The sequence below is a fragment of the Anser cygnoides genome, chromosome 3, assembly GCF_040182565.1.
Source record: "Anser cygnoides isolate HZ-2024a breed goose chromosome 3, Taihu_goose_T2T_genome, whole genome shotgun sequence".
Classification (NCBI taxonomy): Eukaryota; Metazoa; Chordata; class Aves; order Anseriformes; family Anatidae; genus Anser; species Anser cygnoides.
Genome location: NC_089875.1, coordinates 109,352,799 through 109,371,461, shown reverse-complemented (window position 1 = coordinate 109,371,461; position 18,663 = coordinate 109,352,799). Strand labels below are relative to the sequence as shown.

The 18,663-nt window shown below is 36.9% G+C and overlaps 1 long non-coding RNA gene across 3 annotated transcripts in view; it reads right to left on the bottom strand.

The window, feature by feature from the left end:
• Positions 1-7,963: 7,963 nt before the first annotated feature.
• Positions 7,964-18,663, bottom strand: part of LOC125183642 (uncharacterized) — a 94,111-nt gene continuing 83,411 nt past the window's right edge. For all 3 annotated transcript variants that reach the window (XR_007165971.2, XR_010830631.1, XR_007165970.2), the window contains one exon: positions 7,964-8,138. This is a non-coding gene — a long non-coding RNA (uncharacterized lncRNA). The remainder of the gene's footprint in view (positions 8,139-18,663) is intronic.

Sequence of the window (18,663 nt, the reverse complement as noted above, 5' to 3'; positions counted from 1 at the left end):
TCCACTGGGAACCTGGTATGAGGAGGAGTGAGCCATATCTATCAGATATGACACATTGCTTTCAAGTAGTAGAAAAGGCAAAATTGAACATGCTCCACTTTGCATTAAAAAGATGCAAGAGATGGGCAATGATGTACATGTCAGTGTAGATTATCTGTGGCCAAAACTAGTTTTCAATGTATTTATTGTCACAACACTGTGTCTAGTACACACATAGGTTTAGAAATGAGGTCCAAAATATTATTCATACTTCTTAAGTGACATGCTTCTCCACGAAGATGGAGAAGCCTTCATAGATGCCCAGTTTTTCTATAATACACGGAGGGAGAATGGATCACTACAGATGCATATTTTCAGTAGCCAGCTTGGATGAGAATTACCGTAGCCATCCAGAAGGGAACAATGCAAGAAGAGTTTCATGTGATGCCTAGATATTAGCCTAACTCAGAACAGTTATTACTTTCTCTTCCTTTCAGTGGGTATCCTAAATGTGAACCTGCTCCTAATGCTAATATCAGGTAATTTCTAATTGTGTGTGTGTGAGAGAGAAAGCACCACTGCTTCACTGCTTTAGAATAGTCTATTAGTCCAGTGGCTAGATGATTCTAATATTGAAATGCAAATTCAAATTCCTTATACAGAAAAAGGGCTTGAACTATATTACTTATAACCTCAGGAGGTTATTCATCTGACTGCTAACCTATTTGACTGCATCTGGCAACTTTGGGCAGGTTTCACCTCTAGCTTTATAAATTTAAAATTTAGGCAACTATTTTTTTTTTTTTTTAAGTACCTGAAGAGTGACTTCAAGTGACTCATTTTAGAAGCAGGTAAGATGGGAAGACAAATAAGTTTTTTGTACTCTTAGGGTGGTCAAGCCCTGGCACAGACTTCCCTGTAGAGTGTGCATTCTTGTAGGCACTCAAAACCCAAGTGGAATGCTGCTTTGCAAGTACTTCATCTCTAGAGTACTCACTTTAGCTTTAGATTCCTAACATAGATGAGATGAATCTCAGCTGATATTAGCTGTACCTAAAAGCCAGACTGGCATGCTGAGAGATAGCTAGAGGTGGGCTAGAGCTAGAGCTATAGGAGATAAATAGTGAATTGAAGAACACAGAACAACTGTGTTAGACAGCAAATTAAACTAGTCTTCTGAGATCCATGTTAGAGTACTCTAAATGGTGAACTTCCCATATGTATTATGTTAACACAAGACGCTCAGGAGCCTTAATGTGAATATTATATAAAGGAATAAAATATATGCACTTGTGAAATGTCACAAGGCAAGATGTACAGCAAAATGACTCACAGTTGTTTCAGTACTGAAGCACAATAATTACATATTCACGATCATGACAGATACATCATACTGAAACATTTTATCTTCTTCCCTCCTTGGTATTCTAGTTAGATAAGTTTTAATGACTAAGATACCTTTCTCATACCTGACAGTTCTTATAACTTTATTCTACAAGGCAATTAATTCAGACAGAAATTGGAACAAAAATAAAAATTTGAAGTTTAAAAACAAACGTGAAAAAAACAATGCTGCTAACTCTATATTTCATGTTTATTTTCACTTTAGCAAGGTATAATTTATGTCTGAGTGATGAGTGAAAAAGATTACCAACGTTTGTGTTTACACTTCTAAGGATGTCCAATAACAGATTTAGTAGAAAATCTCAGATGATTATCTTCTTAAGGTTTTTATTTATTTATTTATTTATTTAATGACTTCCCTGAATTATAGTAAGTGTAAATAAATTTGGAAAGTAAATTTTGATCATGTTTCTGAATTAATGGAAATATAATGTATGATTTGAAAGAATCAAAGATACATAAATGATATTAGGATATTGCTTCTGCTGAATGATAAAAGAAAATATCCTGAATCTTTAGAGAACAGACATGTTGATCAGATAAATTTAGATATGCTTTGATATTGAAGCAGTTTGAAAAGGCCAGATATTTTGCTTAGTTCCTTGAGATCTCATAAAAAATTAAATTTGTGTATGAGAACATTTTTCTATTTTTTTTTTCTCTCCAGTGGAAGCTTACACTTCTGCACAGCAAATCCACAGTTTTCCGATCTTTTTTTTTTTGTCTTAAGCCCTGTTATCATGTGAAGTTGTCTAATGGCCCTAAAGACTTCCCATTTTTGATTTGACCAAAAAAAACCCAAAAAACTATCATATTTTGCTTTTCTACAAGGCTCATTTCCCGTGAAGCTAATAAATAGTGCAGTTGGTTAGCTTCACTGAAAAGCAAGATAATTGTTTGATGACTTAGTTTCTTTAGTATTTTGGGTTACAGCAGGTGACTGGCACTTGGAGTCACAGCTCTTTGGTTCAGTTCTTGATTCTCCACTGACTGTGTTACTTGAGGCATTTCACTTGGCCCTTTCTGGGCCTTAAAATAGTCAGCCAGTCTCATAAGAGTTTTGTGTGGCTTCCTTAACTGAGATGAAAGGAAATGAAGAACATTACAATATTGCAGAGGTCTATTACCATCATAATAAAACAAACAAATATTGCTTTAGGGATTCTGTATGCCGTGCTCATCTTTTTTCTAGGGAAGCCTGAACAAAACACACCAAATTCCAATAACATTTTGCTGCATAGCTGGCCATGCACTCTGAAGAATATCTTGTCAGTGACTGCATTCAGCATTCTATTGTTGACCTTTACTATATCCCTTCACTAGTGCTTGGTATTTAAGCTTTTATTTTTAAAAGATAACCCAATTTTGATGCCTTTTATAGCAATAAACTATACCCTTTCAGGCATGCTAACAAGCCCTGGAGAATTGAAGTGTTTTTCTGTCTTGCAGTCCTACAGTTCTCTGCTCTGAGCAACCAAAGAGGGTGAAAAGGAACTGAATATGTCTGTGCTGCTTTGAAGCACGTTTCCAGATGTTGCAGGTGAAGTTTTTGGAATTCTGCTAAGGATTACAGAGACTTGATAGTGAGAAGTTTGTTATTCTTAACCTCACAGAAAGTTTGTGGTTTTATTCATGTTATGATTGGAGATGGTTGACATCAGATTTTTTGAGAGATGGTACAGGAAATATATAAAGAAAAATGCCATGGCTTTCATTCAGAGTTATGGGGTAGATCTGGATTAACCACAATGGCGCTATGCATGAGATTAGCCCAGTGGATCCCCGTGATGTGCAAGCAATGAAGATAAATAATGTTGCAGTTGAGAAGCGCAGTACTGATCCAGTTCTCACAGCTGTATTTCAGAAAGAAGATGAGATGAGTCACTGCTGTAAATAGAAATCATTGATATCACCACATGCACCTCCACATGTATAGGGTTTAAACTGTCATTTAATTTGCTCTCCATTTAGGCTCATGTACTTCCTCAGCAATGGTAACAAACTTCTGAGTGCTGGGGCAGAGGAATGGATTCCATCTAGTACTGTTTTGTTTGCTTAGGAAAGGAGATCCTTCATAGCACATATTGATTCATGGCTATTTAGATTGCTTATCAAGATTCAGAACATTTGTATCTCTTTCCTTTTGAGTATAATGTACCTCAATAAATTATAGTATTATCTATATGGATGCGTGGCACAGTTTGTACTACATGAATGGCTACAGAAATGGCTAAAAAACAAACAGACAACCAAGCAAAAAACACAAAAAACACCCCACAACCTAAACAATCTGCTTCAGAAATTCTGCTTCAGAAATGTTTTAATAAGAGGGCGTGTACTGTTATCCAAGGGATGCCTCCTTGGAACAACTTTTTTTTTTTTTTTTCAATAGAAAATTTTATTTATCATAACTGCCTTTTTATGGCGCAAATGAAAATTGGCTTTGAATATCCAATATCCTCTAATATTCCTTACTCCATATGGCAGCAGACTAAGCCTGAGGGGAAAAAAATAGAGTACAGTTATTCATTCACAGTCTTTGATTGTGTGTTTTAGTGAATAATATGGTACATACCAAACCTGGGATCCACCAATTATATAAGTAGTAACTCACAGCATGAAGAAAATACTGAATCATGATCTGAGTATGTCATTTTTCTCTATGGCTAACCGGGCAGGTCCCATTTCCTATCAGCAGCTTGTAAACTTCCAGTTCTTATACAAAAATGAAAAGTCACAAACTTCATACTAACCTGTGGTCTACTAAATGGATTGTACTGATACCACATAATGATGGGACAAGTGATCTTCCTGTTTGTGTCTTTCCCAGGACAAGTGCTGTTTTCAAGGTCCTGTTGAGGGATGATGCTGGGGTGAGCTTTCACACAAAGTTTCCTCAGCAACCTATGCTGAAATGTTCATTTAGTGGCACTTTGTCCTGGTTTCAGCTGGGATAGAGTTAATTTTCTTCCTAGTAGCTGGTATGGTTCTGTGTTTTGGTTTTAGGATATGAATTATGCTGATAACACACCTATGTTTTAGTTGCTGCAGAGCAGTGCTTACATTAAGTCAAGGACTTTTCAGCTTCTCATACCACCCTGCCAGCGAGGAGGTTGGGGGTGCACAAGGAGCTGGGAGGGGACAGAACCAGGACAGCTGATCCAAACTTACCAAAGGGATATTCCATACTATATGATGTTGTGGTTTAACCTGGCAGGCAGTTCAGCACCACACAGCTGTTTGCTTAGTCCCCCACCCCCCCCAGTTGAATGGGGGCGAGAACTGGTCTAAAAAAAAGTAAGTTTGTGGGTTGAGACAAAGACAGTTTAATAGAACAGAAAATAATAACAATAATAACAATAATAACAATAACAAAACAATAACAATAACAATAATAATAATAGTAATAATAATAATAATAATAATAAATGTCATTATTATTATTAATAGGTACAAACAAGTGATGCACAATGCAATTGCTCACCACCCGTTGACTGATGCCTAGCAGTGGTTCCCCCATCCACTCCAGCCAACCACCCCATATAATTGTTCAGCATGACACCATACGGTATGGGATATCTCTTTGGGCAGTCTGGGCCAGCTGTCCTGGCTGTGTCCCCTCCCAGCTTCTCATGTAGCCCCAGCCTCCTCTCTGGCAGGGCAGCATGAGAAGCAGAACAGTCCTTGACTTAGTCTAACCACTGCCCTGCAACAGTTAAAATGTCAGCATGTTATCAACATTATCATAATCTTAAACCTAAAACACAGCACCATACCAGCTACTAGGAGGAAAATTAACTGTATCCTAGCTGAAACCAGGGCAGGTGTCATGCTAAACAATAAAAAAGGTGGATTTGGCTGGGTGGGGTGCTGTTTGGGGTCTGGTTGGGCATCTGTCAGCAGGTGGTGAGCAATTGCATTGTGTATAACCTGCTTTTTATTTTTTTGTCATTATTATCATTATCCTTTCTTTTTATGTCATATTAAACTATCTTCGTCTCAATCCATGAGATTTTACTTTTTTTTTTTTTTTACTTTTTTTTTTTTTCCCCAATTCTCTCCTCTATCACACTGAGGTGATGGGGGAGTGAGTGAATGTCTGTGTGGTGCTTAGCTGCCTGCTGGGTTAAACCACAACACACTTGTTATGTTTCTGATTGCTAAATGACAGCTGAAGTACAGCTCAGCTTCTGAGGAAGCACAGATTGAGATGGCTGAAGTAGAAATCATCAGGTTAAAAAATTTGTTTGTAATGGAAAACGAAGACTTTTCCAGTCATAGAATTACATGCCTTAGGTTTGAAGGGACCTCTGGAGGCCATCTGATCCAACCCCCTGATCAAGCTGGTTGCCCAGGACCACATCCGGGCAGCTTTCGAAGATCTCCACGGGGGAGTCTCCACCACCCCTCTGGCAACCTGTTGCAGCGCCTCGTCACCTGCACAGTGTTTTCTGGTATTCAGACAGAACCTTGTTTGTTTCATTTTGTGCCCAGCCCTATCTGTGTGCATTTGTTTAGTATCCATGTCAGGTTTTCTGAGCTGAGAAAAAGTCAGACACTCAGTCCTTTCAGCTACACTTTTGAGAGGAGAATAAGGACGCATGATAATCTTGTGCATTGGGGTTATCTTCACTTTAAAATAACATGTTTGCTAGATTAAGGTCTGTAGGAGTAAACATAAATGTAAGGAGATTAAAAAACATGACAGACCTCATAATACTATATACTGGAAAAATGTCAGTTTTTAAAATATATATAGGTTAAAACAATTAATCTTAATCATTCCCACCCACATTATCCTCTGCAGTACTGCTCAGGGACTGCAGTGCACATAGGCATATCTACACTCAGAATCCCACATGTCAATAACAGTCCTGATATTGATTCAAGGGCTGAGAAATCTAACCTCTGTATTGCTGTTGTTGCACTGTGATCAGTACCTGAGCTAGCTAAATTAAAGACAGCTAAGACGTAGCTAACTTCACTAGAGTCAGCCCTTTGGACTGTCCGACTAGCCTACCTTTAAAATACAAAGCTTTTACCTAGGAAAGGGACTGAAAATTGAAAAAAAATAATTAATACAGAGCAGTGACAGCTAGCACTGCTCCTACTACAACTGGCAAAAGGGTAGGAAGGTTTATGGTTTGTTTTATTGTTCTGATTCACTGTTTGATTTGGAAAAAGAGTTGAAAAATGTGTTATGCACTGTGATACTAGAATGCTGCTCCAAAACGCAAAGGACTCATCTTGACAGCATGATGCTCTGTTCATGCTCTGTTTAGGCTTAGCATTCAGCAAAGCGTCCATTTAAAAAGTCAGTACTGTGTGGCTGTGGTTTGCAAATGATGCTAATGTAGTTTGACTGCCTTACGTTGACTTGTTTGTCCTGGGTAAAATCTCTGGATACTTTTTTTGTGCCACATGGTGTGTTTGATGACAATGAAAATGATTCACACAGTACAAGTTCACAGACACAGAGATTTTGGGGTGGGGAGAATAACTCCCTATTACATTTAATGACAGCTACTCATGAATAAGATGAAAAGATTATGAAAAAAAATTATTTTCTTTCTATTTCTCTCATCCAGTTCTTCAACTAGAAGATTTTCCTTTTGGCATAAAGTCTCCAGAGAAAAGACACAAGTAACAAACACTTATCAAAGACACTGAAAGACTTTTAAATTAATTAAGAAAATACATTAGAGAAATTTCCTCCCAGAGATATAAAAGGAGCAGCAAGCCAAAGCCTTATCCATGTTAAAAAGAAGTAGTCTTTCAAATGATCTAAATTATTTATGTTTTTTGAAGTGCCTAGCCTTTTTAACACTTTTTAATACCCAAAGGAGTACAAAAAAAGAAAAATCCATCAGAGGCAATTAGACATGGAGTCTCTACCTCCAATTCAAGAGGTGATTGTTTCCCAGTTCCCTGGTGTCTGCGAGTATATTCTGAGGAAATAGTCCTATTTGCCTGCCAGTTACACATCCTCTCATCATCCATGCTTGGATCTTACCAGAGGGGACAACAGAGCTATTTGTTACTGTGGTTAGACAAGAAGCTTGCCCCCTTCCAATAAATAAGGAATATAATTGTCTTGTGACAGATGCACCGAAATCCACAGTGCGTGTCAGAAACTGAAGCATAGCATAGCATATTTATGATGTTCGAGACTTCTTTCCTGACTCCCATAACAAGCTGCTTCTCTGTGGATGAAGCTGGAGAATATCCTCTTTAGATGCCTTGCTAAGCCATCTCTCAGTGACCTGGTCACTAGAAATTGGGAGGTATCTTAACATAACACAGAGAGCGCCAGTTCTGTATCACACTGCTCATTTTTCACAATTTTCAGTAGGAATGATGACACAGTCTGCTCTCTGCAGAGTTCTTTAAATGCTCCAATTCTAATTCTAATAAAAATCCCTTTACTATCTTATTTACACAACCCCCTATAGTTTTTATAAGCTAAAAAAAAAAAAAGCTTTGACAGCCATAGTTTTACAAAGTGTCCCCACGCGTAGCTCATCCTCAGAAAATCATAATATATATATGGTACATAAATCATAATATATAAATGGTACGAACATTATAACAATACTTTATTGCTCTGTTGAGTAGTGTAACTTTTCCAAGATATTCCACTGTCAGCCATCTTTCACACAAATCCACCTGAATAAAAGCTGAAGCATTTGGTCACTCATATTATTTTGCATTGTATTAACATCTACTGGACAAAGGAAGTCTTGAAGCTGTAGTGTCTGCAAGAAATAGTACAAATGCATCAGAAAATAATACATGAAATTTTATCTTAATTAAAGCAACTTTTTTCATATGCAGCCCAAGCTGAGGGAAAAAAAAATAAAAATGTTCAAGCAAATAAATACTTACATTTATATCAACTTCTGGAAAAAAGATACTAAAAGTGTCTGGATATTTAAATGTTATTGTCTTGTGTTTAAATTACCAGCCTCATTTATTTTATTTTTAGAAGATGTATAACTCAACTAATTCCTTTGTCTTGGACTTAAAGAAGGGTCCCTGTAGAAATGTTTTGAAATAATTCTGCATTGATTATGTAAATACTAGCAAATTGTCAGACAACTGTACGTTCCCATTGGTAATCTTGTATCAAAAAGTCCAGTAGCCAGTGGTACATGAATAACTTCAGAGGCAGTTCAGCACAATAGAAGCATGATTAGTTTATTCGATGTGAACAAAATAGTACTGGGTCAGCTTATTTTTAAATGCATGCATTTTTATTCTCTTGGAGAACTGTTAAGACTCATAAAAGACACACGCAGATATATTTTTGGCAGATATATCTGCCAAATCTTTGGTCCTTGTTTTCATTGTAGATGGATTAAAGCCCACGATATTGACCTTGCCTCTGGTCTTTAAAAGTCCTGGACATAATGCTACAACCTTGTGTTTAAAGTAGTTTTATTCTAATAGATGATTCATATTAAGTTCATAGACACTCGTAGAGCTGCAAATTAGCAGTTGCACAGTCCAAAATTTTCATGATAATTCCATAAATTAGATTATAATTCCCTATTTCATATATAACTATTGCTAAATCACACAGGAAACTCAATTATCCTTTATTTGCATATAGCACAATTAATTTTCTTAAACAATAATTAATGGTTAATTATTGAACAATAGCATCTCTATTAAAAAAAGTAAAATTTTATACTGTTTAAGTTATTATCCCAATCAATTACTTTATTGTAACTTCCAATCTAACTGCATATTTTCATAAATTATCCCTGAAATAATTTAGTCATGGTTTGATTCAATAATGAAATCATTATAATTTAATGAAGCTTTATGTTTCTAAATGCAGAATGATCTTCAGCTGATTGGGATGCTATATCATTTAATGTTATCCATATGGGTGACTGACAAGCTTTATATCATGTGTGGTTCTCCACTTTTTAACAGTAGTCTAAAATTTTAGGAATGCAGAAAGAAATGTGAATGCTGAAGAATTATGAAAATATATTATTCGGGAAAAAAAAAAGATGTAAATATTTAAATAAACACAAGATAAAATAATCTGGAGAGCTTCAGCCAGATGGCTGCAAGCATGTAGACAGCATAGCTATTTTGCTTTTCTTTGGAACAAGGAAATATTTATTCTAGAATCCCAGAATCTATTATCATGAGGGACTTAAAAAATTCAGATACTGTGTCCATAGAATAATGCCCTTAGGAATACTTTCTTAAGGATTAATAACCCCAAAGTTTATTATTTGCATGTTACAGTAGGAAGGAAAGCTTCTGGATATAAATAAAAATTATGTTTTACCATAGATTAATCGCAGCTACACTAATCAGGCCTTGGGAATACCAGTTCAGGCTTCTCAGTGTTGTTGTTTAAGGTCTGATGAAAATAAAATTTAGAGGATAACTCGAGATATAGGAACTTCCTAAGTTTCCTGCAGTTTTTAGGACTGCAGACCTTTTGGAGAGAAACCATAGAATAATAAAAATATTTACAGGTCTGGGAGATGTGACCTGTTATAACTGTGTTACCCAAAGAATACAGCAGGAGTGAATAGTGATTATGGACTTCAAGTGCATAAAAGTTGGCTGCAGAGAGAAAATGAATGAAATGGTCTTCATAATTACAGAGAATAATACAAGAAATAATGAGATCATATTTCAAAAAGAGAGAATTGGAGATTAAAAAAAATGTTTCTAGTTGCAGGAATAGGTAAGCAATGAAACAGACTGCTGAGGCAGACTGTGGGATCTCCATCACTAGAAGATGTTATGAACAGCCTACGAAAACTTGTGTCAATGTTTAGCTTAGTATAGGTAGTCTTCCAGGGGAGAAGGGAGGGAACTGATGCCATGCTTCCTGTTTTAACTTGTGTGTGTGATATAATTCAGAAATATATTGAGAGGTCAGATGGTGTTCAGAGGATTATTGTCTGGCAGACCACAGCAGGAACAGGAAAGCAACATATCCCACATCAAACACCAATAGCAGCGTCCTTCTGTGAATATTTTTTCAAGAAGAGGAAAAGAGTGAAGAAGACTCAGATTCTTAAAATTCTCAAGGACTTTCTCAGAACACCCCTCTGTGTAGTAACCCTGTTCAAAGGCAGTGGTTTGCAGCTGTTGTGGTTTAACCTGGCCAGCAGCTAAGCACCACACAGCATTCACTCACCCTCCCCCCACCCCTCTCTGGGATGGGGGAGAGAATCAGGAAAATGAAGCCTATGGGTTGAGATAAAGACAGTTTATTAGGACAGAAAAGATAGGAAAATAATGATGATAATAGTACTACTAATAATAATGTGTACAAACAAGTGATGCACAATGTAATTGCTCACCACCTGCTGACCGATGCCCAGCCTATCCCTGGTACCCCCCACCCCCCCCAGCCACCCCTATATATTGTTCATCATGATGCCATATGCTATGGAATACCCCTTTGGCCAGTTTGGGTCAGCTGTCCTGGCTCTGTCCCCTCCCAGCTCCTGCTGCACCCCCAGCCTGCCCGCAGGACAGAGCGAGAAGCTGAAAAGTCTTTGGCTTAGTGTAAGCACTGCTCTGCAACAATTAAAACATCAGGGTGATATCATCATTATTCTCATCCTAAATCACAAACACAGCACCATACGAGCTACTAGGAGGAAACTTAACTCTATCCTAGCTGAAAACAGGACAGCAGCAATAGTTGATGGATGGATAGTTGATTAAGAGCAGCCCTGCAGAGAAGGACTTGGGGGTTCTGGTGAACAAAAAGGTTGTCATGAGCCAGCAGTGTGTGCTTGAAGCCCAGAAGACCAACTGCATCATGGGCTGCATCAACAGAGGAGTGGCCAGCAGGTGGAGGGAGGTGATTGTTGCCCTCCGCTCTGCCCTTGTGAGGCCCCACTTGGGGTGCTGCATGCAGGTCTGGGGCCCCCAGCACAAGAAGGATGTTGATCTGTTAGAGCAGGTCCAGAGGAGCGCCACAAAGATGATCACGGGTCTGGAGCACCTCTCCTGTGAAGAAAGGCTGAGACAGCTTGGGCTGTTCAGCCTAAAGAAGAGAAGACTCCAGGGTGACCTTTTCAATACTTAAAAGGGACTTATAAAATAGAGGAGAGCAACTCTTTGCTCAATCGGATATTGACAGGTTGAGGGGGAATGGTTTTGAACTAAAAGAGGGGAGCTTTAGATTAGATGTTAGGAGGAAATTCTTGACTCAGAGGGTGGTGAGGCACTGGAACAGGTTGCCCAGAGAGGTTGTGGATGCCCCATCCTTGGAGGTGTTCAAGGCCAGGTTGAATGAGGCCCTGAGAAAACTGATCTCATGGGTGGCAAGAACTAGATGATCTTTAAGGTCCCTTCCAACCCAAGCCATTCTGTGATTCTGTGATTCATTCTATGATTCTGTGAAGAGGTTACACAGTTATAGGTCTATACAGCAGAAAAAGATAGAGTTCCTGGTCTCTTCTACAGTTGCTTTGTATATGCTCCAGTAACGTGATGAAATTTTGCAGGCTAGATCCACAGATCCTCAGATCTGCTCCTTCATGAAAGTATTTATGAGCCTTTTATTATGCCTTGAAAATCAGATGTCTCAATTGCTATGCTACATGCACCTTTCAACCCACCTGTATGAGCTTGTATAACTAGTGAGTGTCTCCACTGACAGGAAATTTATGTCTCTGACCAACTGCTAATTGGTTGTTGATTTTTTAACCACCAGTTTAACAGTGATATTTGCTCTTTACTGCAAGGTAGGAACAATATTCTGAGTCCTTTTGTTGTAACTTGATAAAGTTTTTGATTCTATAATTAGTAATAAGCATATGCCACCTTGTGTGGGAAGAAATTAATAGCTAGTTCCTCTTCTATGGTATATTTCTGGAGAGCAGCAATGGCTCTATTGAATAGAGAAATAATTTTATTATAAACCTCTCTAAGAGATATGGAAAGAAATTTTCATGCTTTCTGGAAAGAAAAAGACTGCAGTGGTAATCTGTGTGCAACCAAGTAGGGTGCTACATGCATGGCACTTCATAAGTTTTGCTGCTTCATTTAGGAATGTTCATCTTGTCATATTTCTTTTTGAGCTCTGTTTGTCTGCTGGACAAAAGAATTTCAGCCATCAATCAATATCCTGAAGTACAAAAGAGGTATGAAAAAGAAGAGACCAAAATGTTGGAGGCATGATAACCTAGGATTCCAGTCAAAATTCATTATATTGGCTGCAGAATAGAAATGAAGTCCAGTTGCTTCTCTCTACTATTCAGGTAAACTATGACATCATAGTTAATGTTTATTAGTCACATACAGAGTAGTGCAAAGTGTGTACAAAAGTTTCTGATGATGGACCATTCCTGCATGCATAGGAAAATTGAAGTATTTTAGCATGTGAGAAACACTCTAATGGTGTACTCAGAGCTTTGGTTAAAAAAATACTTTTTGGTGCTTTGTCAAAAAATGTGAAATTTTCCATGGGAACTCACCAGTTTCATTGAAACTTTCTCCAGGGAACTGCACCACTCAGTTCCAGTGTGAAGTCTGAGAAAACACAACAGAGAAATAGGCAGCCTTGACCTGACAACTCTTGTATGAGATTTACTGTTCCAGCCTGGATGACAGAGATAAGGGAATTGGATATATGCCTTCCAACTTCCTCAGCCACTGAGTTATTTATCCACCTGGAAAGAGTTTTGTTGTTGTTTTGTTTTGTTTTGTTTTCCCTGTATCTTTTTTTTTTTTTTAAATATGTCTCTTAGTTATTTGTCCCAGCTGCATAGCGATGCAGTGTGAGTGTTTGCATGTATCAAGTTTCTGTAAGTTATAACAGAATCAGGATGTGTTACTAGTCACCATGAGCATACATATTCAAATATGCGTGATTGCAGGTACATACTCTTGAGCAAACTGAATCGCTTTCCACAGTTTGAAACAGATGAATTTATTTTTCTGTTTTTGTTTTTGTTTTGTTTGTTTTTTAAATTATTCTCAGGATTTGTAGAGAAAGTTATAATACAAAACCTTTGGGAAAATGATAATTACAGCGTTAAAAGCTAAATTAATAGATTTTGACATCTTTTTATTCTCAGGGTGAGTATCTTTCTAGAGGCTTGTTCATTGGCTGTATTTACTGGGGTCAAAGCATTTTTCTTTTCTTTGGTACAGATTGTTTTGCATTTACTTCCTGAAGCAATAAGTAGTTATCAGACACTATGTGCCATTTCCTCTGACTTTTGACACACTTCCTTTTCAGAAAACTGAAAAAAAATAATAATCAAAGTTCTACTTTGTCTATCCTGGATTTCCCAGTCTGATGAAATATGTTGTTACACTACATGATCTGAACAAGATTTTACAAATGATCAAAATGTGACTTTTATTGGAAAATCATGTCTTATAAATTGAGATTCTTTGTACATATATCTTAGTGTTCTTAACTGATAATACCTCTGGAGGCACCTTAAAGACAGAAATAGCTAGTGCATCATTTTGGATCTTAAATTCCATCCATGACTGAGCAGAGCCCAGAAGCATTTATTGCAGAGTGCTTGACTTCCCCAGGAAGCTAATGATGGGGATAGGATGCCTGAACACAAGTAGATACTACAGTCAGAAAGTGAGTGAGTTGCAAAACCAAAATGAGAACCCAACATTTTAAAATTGCAGGTTGTAGGAAATGGTTACTGTGAAGCATTGAGTCAGACATGGCATGGTACATACAGAATGAATCTGGGATGCTCCCTGTTCAGTGTCCAGGCATGTTAATTTGCCTATTCTCCATATACAGGGGAGGAAGGGTTGTGATTTCAGGAGTTTTCAAAGACACGACTCCCTTCAATGACAATGCATGGGCAACAAACATAACTGAGTGTGTAATTTAAGTGATTTTTAATCAGGTTCAGAAGAAATCTGGGAGAGTTCAGAGAAATTTGCATGTTTCCCTTGCTATTAGATATCAGCAACTGGCCAATTAAAAAAAAAAAAAAGAAAGAAAAAGATGAATATTTTACCAACATCTTACCACCACTCTTACCCCACTGCTCTACCACTACCTAAGTCTTTGGTGCTTGCAACTTTTGAGCCACTTATTGATATGAACTCAGTATGAACTTCATTCACCAGCTTTCTGAAGTTTTAGATTGAGTCAGCGTAACATTTTTTCTTCAAGCCAGTAAGTAAGTACAGTTTAAACAGTGCTTAAATGCCAATGATGAGAATAACTCAATGGTCTTTTTGTGCCAAATAGTAATTTTTGATAGAGATCTGTGAGTCCTTCACTGTGACTTTGCTTCAGTAAAGAGGAAAGAACTGGAAATGACAGTTAGCTGAACACAGGGTGAAGAAAGTACCAGAGCCATAAAAGCTTTTGCATACCTAAAAGAAGATTCAGTCATCTAAGTTCAGCATGCCCTTCATGTTCAGCCAGCCTTATGCGGAAAAAGACTATTTCAGAAATTTACTTTTTTTACCCTACTGATTTCAAAATATTCCTCTAATCATACCTAGAGCTGTGCTTTCACTTGCCCCACCACTTACAGCTTAGTTTCCTGTAGTTCTCTGCTATTTGATTTTTCCTGTGCATAATTAGATAACCACTTTTACATTTCAGCCTTAGCCGCAGGGAGGATGGAGAAAGATAATTTGGATTTCTCTCTCTCTTTCTCTCTCTTTTTTTTTTTTTTTGGATCAGTTGCCCATTTTCAGGCAGTTGTTATCACTGAGGCCTGCAGACATCTCTCAGGTTTGACTAAAATTAGCCAGTAAGTTCAAAAATTGCAATGGGTGGCTAGGAAAAAGCCTGACAGAGCAGAAGACAGGCAGACAGACCACCATACCTGCAGATGGACATGGCAGCCACACAGTCCTTGTCAGCAGCCAACAAGAGGAATGAGTAATAACCAAGGAGGTTCAGTCTGATTTAATTGAATTAAACAGATTAATGACAGCTTCACAGTCTCTGTCCAGACAAATGAAAGTCATAGCTATGGTTACAGTCAGGGCTTTGTTTTTGCTGCTGTTTTATAGTTTTTGCTTTGTTTTATTTTGTTTTTCCTTTGGAAATGAGCAATAGGAATTACTAATTGCCCAGTTAACCATTTAATTGCCATGAAATGTACTAATAAGGTGCCCGTGACAAATAAATAAATAAATATATCGGAAAGAAAGAAGTTTGTAGGATCAGGCTGTTTCTGTTCACATTAGTATGTTCTTAGATACTGCAGGAGAAATTCTAACAAAAAAAGATGACCAACATCTTCAAATATTAAATAACTAGCTTCTGGGAGGTGAATTACAGTAGAATAAAGGACCATCCTTGGGTATATACATAATGAAAAACTTTGACAAATATCCTCACTGTGTGGTATTGACAAACATTCATTGCTCTGAACTATAATAAAAGGTTACACGCTTTTGTTTGCATTGTATTATAATGTTAATGAAATAACAATGATCTTTTTGCAGAATTCTAGTTCAGTTATGTATATATATATTTTCTATTTTCTCCCTCAGGAAATAACCAAAACCAATCCTAGAATGTAAGTTAGGCCCTAGTTATCAATTCATCATTCTCTTTTCAATCATTCTCAACAGCAATTAAGCGGAATTAACATCCTTGAAAATTAAGTTGTTTTCCAGCAGTCTCAACAGAAGCTATATACAAAAATGACAAATTGAGAAAATGCGACCCATGAGAAAGCAATGAAGGACTTGGACTTGCTTAGTCTAGGACAGAGAAAGATAAGTATATTACATAAAAAGCTGTACACTTTGTCTGGTGCACAGTAATGAAGAAAGTTTAATTAGCCTCAGAGAAGATTCAATATGAATTCTTTAAAAAGCTTTCTAATTGCACAGGTAGTGAAACACTACAACAGAACAAGGGACACTACAGTTCCCTTACTGGAAATGCTTCCTACTAGATGACCACCAGTCTGTCTAGATGAAGAAATGATCTAACTATATTCAGTCCTGATTCAATGAAGATAACTGTGGTATATAATCTCCTGCAGATCCTCCTAGGTCTTCGTTTTTATATTGTTGCACCTGATTCTTTATTCTCTATGACTGTTCACTCTCTTTGAACTTCAGAATATATTTTTTAATCTTATTTCAAAAATAGTGTGTGTGGAGGGAGACATTCTTTTCCTTGGAAAGTTTTAGTTGTATGGAAATCATTCTCCTCACTCTTCTTTACTTGACTCTCTATTGTTTAATTTGACAGTTTAATTGCAATGTTAGCAGAACAAAATTGGTAATCAGAAACTTAACTTTACTTTTCAAGCTGCTCTTCCATAGTTGCAGAATTAACAAGGAGAACAGACCTACCTCACCTCCCTCCCTGGACCATTGGAGAACTGGAACTGGAGATGCAAGAAAAATAGAGCACTGCAGCAAGAAGAAAAAATCTTTCCAAGTTTACAAGTATTCCCAATCTTTCCCTGCTCTACTGCTTCTCAAGAAATCCTACTGAGTTAGAATAGTCTTGTGATATGCTCGGAAGTGAGATTTGGGGATATCTAACAATCAACATTTCCCACAGATTGTGATAGAAAATGTTAAAATGATATCAAGAACAATAGCAAAGCCACAAACCTTTGCCGAAAAGCAGGTGGCCTCACTTCTTAAGATTTGAAATTTATTTGGCCTGGAGCCATTTAAGATGTTGAATCCCCTCAGCAGTTTCAAGTTATGACAAGTGAGATTGATGCATTTTCCTGTGCACACTCCTGTGGCTAAACTTAAAATGGGAAAATTATGGTAGCTTTATGTTAACAATAAAGTAAATGCGCTTACTGGATTAGGGCGAATTTAATGAGTGTACTCATTTGTAACACTTTTTATAATTTCAGAGCACTGCAAGGGTCTTTAGAATACCAGATATCCAATGGCCTGTAGAGTGTTGTTATTATTTTGAAAGATCTTATATCACACACCACTGTTTCTTAAATTATTTTCTCTATGTCCCTATCCCCTTTCTTTTAAGGCCTCTGCTTTAAAAAAAAATAAAAAAGTTTCTGCTCTCTCTTTATCTTTATATGGGTATAAATTTAGACTGCCACTGGAAACATTGTTTAAAAGCTTGATCTGATGAATTTTGTAAGGGAATCAGTTTGCTTGTGGGAGTTGCTGCTGCATCTATAAATGGAAGATGTCTGTTATCTCTCCAAAGAAATTCAGCATCTCATGGCATAGGTCTTTGTACTCGTACAAAACCAGACTTATTGAGAATATATATATATTTTTTTTTTCAGATGAAAAATATGGTGTGTATTTGACATATTATTAAAGCCACAATTTAATATGGATTATATGGATTTGCGCAGCTGGGACAGCCATGATATTATGACCTTCAAGAAACTGATTTATGCTACTGGTAGTGAGTATATTTTATTTCTGTTAAACTGAAACTATATCACAGATTATTACCCACTGTGAAGTATTTCCTAGTGAGTGACTATCTATGAGTTCTAACTTCTGATATCTATTCAGCAGACCCAGTGGTTATAAGATAAATATTTTCAGATGGTAAAATCAGCAGTCTTTAGATTTAAGCTCTAGAAGTTATATTTTTTTTCCCTGTATTTTCTCCTTTTTATAATTCTTCAATAAGATCTAGATATGTGTTAGTAAACCTTTTATTTTATATATATATATATATATTTTTTTTTTTCTGGGGAGTGGAAAGTCCTAATACAGCACAAATACGTAGCTAAAGCTGAAAAAGCTATTGACATTTACTTTTTTGTTTTTGTTTGGACTGATAAATCATGCACTCTCAACTTTGTTTACTCATTCCATTTATAGATGAAATAAAATATGAGATAGAGAACTTTTAGCTGGCTTCCTACATGAACAGAATTGAAAATAGTAAATCTGAATTGCTGAATCCCTATTCTTAGTGGTCTGTTAGCTATAAAAATCCTTTAGGTTTTCAGGCTTTGTAGTTCCTCTGAAGGCCTTGTGATTAAGAAATAACACACTTGATTATTAACTGTTGCTTGCTTGATATGGAAATCACTGTGATCGTTGGCACTAAATGATGTCTTTTTTTTCACGGAAGCAATTTTCAGTATAGAACAGCAGTGTATGAGAAACCAGAACAAAAGCGTATTTGCACTTGAGCGAAACTTTCCAAATGCAATATTTAAATAGTTGAATGTGTTCATTATCCTCTCTTTGAGTGCCATCTGTTCTTAACAGTTAATGTTGTGAATATTTCACGTTACATGATCACCAAGGATTTGGATAATCATCTCACCAATCTCGACATCTAAACCTTAGAATTTATTCTAA